Below are 3,777 nucleotides of genomic sequence, written 5' to 3'. Positions count from 1 at the left end.
CAGGATACTGGCCGCGTATGGCGCCGTGATGATGGCCTCGGCCCTATGGCGGCGACGCCCCTGAAGGCCGACCTGGCGCCGTTGCCGTTTTTCTGACCTGTGTGCGAGGTGCTGTAGGGCGCGAGCGGATCCATTCCTGGGCCTGTCGAGCGGAGGGAACAGGGGCGAGCTCGGAGACTTGGATGTGCCTGCACGACGGGCATGCTCGAGGACTGCAAGGCAATGGGTACACAGCAACGCATCCAATGGACGCGAGTTACTCTAATTAGCAGAAAACGAACTCTCCACCGTGGAGGGACTTTTCTTTTGTTTCTGTTGCTGTAATGTAATTTGTGTTCGTGTATACATGTATGCTTTTTTAGTGGAATATGTGTATTCTATTTATTTCATTATAAAAAAACCTTCTGAGCTAAAATGTTAAGAACAAAAATTACTGGGCAATTAGTCTCTATTAAATTTAGTAGGTTATAAAATCCTAATTGGGCCGATAACAACATGAACCATAATGAAATTAGCGGGCCTTCGACCAACTTGAAATTTAATGGGCTGAAATTTCAAATGAGCTGATTACTACATGGGTTGTCCATCTTGGGCCGAGCTACAATTTAGTGGGCCAAAAGTCTAATTGGGCTTCTTATTTCATGGGCCACCACGTTAGATACATGTCAGATGATGATGTGGCAGTCAAGTTAACACCGTTATGACAACGTCAGTTAAATGCCATCAATGACGGCCAAGAACCGTCATGGAATGCACATGGTCCAATTATGACGCGATATACATGACGGATTTCTAATTCGTCAAGAACACCCCTTCATGACGGACTTACGCTGGTTCATGACAGATTGAGACTGTCATGGATCAACATAATTCTTGTAGTGATAGCTAAATGGATTATGTGGTTTCCAGTTCCCAAGAAACTAGAAGAATGCCTCGGGCGTTGCTCCGGGAGTTTGTATGAAATAAAAATTAGGCTGAACTAATCAACCTAGCTAGTGTCTTTACAATTTCTCTTATAGCAAGATAATATGTTTATCAATATTTTAAAATAAAAAAATGTAGATCTCTATGTATAAGTGCAGAATTGGACGAAAACAATACAAATATGTATGCGTCCGTCACTTTCTTTCATAGTGCTAGCACCCGAGTATGAGCTACATGCATGCATCGGCTTTTTATTGATTAAAACACTCCTTAGGCATCATTTACTACATGCTCTGCATGCATGCGTTGGTGGATCTTAATGGATAGATCTAATCGCTATTGTAGTCTGATTGAGTATATCCAACGGCTAAATCAATTTAGATGATGTGGCTCAAGGAGAAGCAAAGAGAATTCCTAGTAATGGGGGCTAGCTATTTAGATATAGTAGATACTAGAATTTTAAAAGAGGGAGTGTATTTCAGAAGAAACAATATGTTGGAAAACATGCATATGCCTCTTAGGTTTGGGAAATTCTGAAGATACACAAATGGAGCAAACTTGGTATTGCAAAATCGGGCCATCTTGAATTATATGGTATACCATTGAGTACCGCATGAACTTGCGTGGAAGATTGTCTAATTATGCCAAAACAAAACGTATAGATTTTTCCAAGATATTTGAGTCAACAAAAGTATTTATAGGAATTGCAGTATATTTAAAGCGCTATGAATCTTTGCAAAAGACAGCGTTCTGAAGCGATCCTACAGATTGCAACCATAGGAATGAAACTAATCACATAAAAATGATTATGAAAATTGTGAACCTGGAAAGGTAATATATAAACGTGTGAACAAGTCATAAAGCTTAATGAATAAATACATAGCAATAGACCCTGTAGCTCAGTTGGTTAGAGCGTTGGTCTTATGAGCCGAAGGTCGTGGGTTCGAGCCCCGCTAGGAGCACCTATTTGTGTTTTATTGAACGTTGATAAAACGTGTATAAGTATTTTTTTGAGATAATAAGTATATTTTTTGTATCTCAACTCTCTTGAAAATATAGAAATCGCCCCTCAACTTCGAAACCGGTAAAGGGTTAGTCCCTCAACTTCTCAAACTGGATAACTTTAATCCATCATACTACTTCGGATGGTTTCGTTGATGATGTGGCATGATTTTGACCCTGGTATTCATAGTTGACTGTCACCTCTTCTTCGTTCTATTTTCTCACGCTATAGGCATTTCATCGAATAGTTGATGTGCACAATCTGGCTCGTGGGCTCCTGCCACTTATGCTTGCCGGCTACTTGTTGCTATGGCCAACTTAGATCGGGAGATTGGAGAGATATATAGAGGCGGGAGGAGCTCGTGGTGGCCGGTGGCTGCACGACCCTCGTCGTAGCTTGAGCCTTGAGCAGGAGGGGGCCCGACACCAGCTCTTTTCCTCCTCCATGCCAATGCCAGACTTGGGTCCATGGCATGTATAAGTATTTTTTTTGAGATAATAAGTATATTTTTTGTATCTCAACTCTCTTGAAAATATAGAAATCGCCCCTCAACTTCGAAACCGGTAAAGGGTTAGTCCCTCAACTTCTCAAACTGGATAACTTTAGTCCATCATACTACTTCGCATGGTTTCGTTGATGATGTGGCATGATTTTGACCCTGGCATTCAGAGTTGACTGTCACCTCTTCTTCGTTCTATTTTCTCACGCTATAGGCATTTCATCGAATAGTTGATGTGCACAATCTGGCTCGTGGGCTCCTGCCACTTATGCTTGCCGGCTAGTTGTTGCTATGGCTAACTTAGATCGGGAGATTGGAGAGACATATAGAGGCGGGAGGAGCTCGTGGTGGCCGGTGGCTGCACGACCCTCGTCGTAGCTTGAGCCTTGAGCAGGAGGGGGCCCGACACCGGCTCTTTTCCTCCTCCATGCCAATGCCAGACTTGGGTCCATGGCGTATTCTTGGCGTCTTTTTTGAACGTTGATAAAACGTGTATAAGTATTTTTTTTGAGATAATAAGTATATTTTTTGTATCTCAACTCTCTTGAAAATATAGAAATCGGCCCTCAACATCGAAACCGGTAAAGGGTTAGTCCCTCAACTTCTCAAACTGGATAACTTTAGTCCATCATACTACTTCGGATGGTTTCGTTGATGATGTGGCATGATTTTGACCCTGGTATTCAGAGTTGATTGTCACCTCTTCTTCGTTCTATTTTCTCACGCTATAGGCATTTCATCGAATAGTTGATGTGCACAATCTGGCTCGTGGGCTCCTGCTACTTACGCTTGCCGGCTACTTGTCGCTATGGCCAACTTAGATCGGAAGATTGGAGAGATAATAAGTATATTTTTTGTATCTCAACTCTCTTGAAAATATAGAAATCGCCCCTCAACTCCGAAACTGGTAAAGGATTAGTCCCTCAACTTCTCAAACTGGATAACTTTAGTCCATCATACTACTTCGGATGGTTTCGTTGATGATGTGGCATGATTTTGACCCTGGTATTCCGAGTTGACTGTCACCTCTTCTTCGTTCTATTTTCTCACGCTATAGGCATTTCATCGAATAGTAGATGTGCACAATCTGGCTCGTGGGCTCCTGCCACTTATGCTTGCCGGCTACTTGTTGCTATGGCCAACTTAGATCGGGAGATTGGAGAGACATATAGAGGCGGGAGGAGCTCGTGGTGGCCGGTGGCTGCACGACCCTTGTCGTAGCTTGAGCCTTGAGCAGGAGGGGGCCCGACACCGGCTCTTTTCCTCCTCCATGCCAATGCCAGACTTGGGTCCATGGCGTATTCTTGGTGTCTTTTTTGAACGTTGATAAAACGTGTATAAGTATTTTTTT

At 42.9% G+C, this 3,777-nt stretch overlaps 1 non-coding gene across 1 annotated transcript; it reads left to right on the top strand.

Moving 5' to 3' along the window:
• Positions 1-1,812: 1,812 nt before the first annotated feature.
• Positions 1,813-1,886, top strand: TRNAI-UAU. The gene has a single exon. It is a non-coding gene; the product is annotated as a tRNA-Ile (tRNA).
• The last annotated feature ends 1,891 nt before the right edge of the window (positions 1,887-3,777 follow it).

The sequence above is a fragment of the Triticum dicoccoides genome, chromosome 2A, assembly GCF_002162155.2.
Source record: "Triticum dicoccoides isolate Atlit2015 ecotype Zavitan chromosome 2A, WEW_v2.0, whole genome shotgun sequence".
Classification (NCBI taxonomy): Eukaryota; Viridiplantae; Streptophyta; class Magnoliopsida; order Poales; family Poaceae; genus Triticum; species Triticum dicoccoides.
This window is presented reverse-complemented; position numbering and strand designations above follow the sequence as displayed.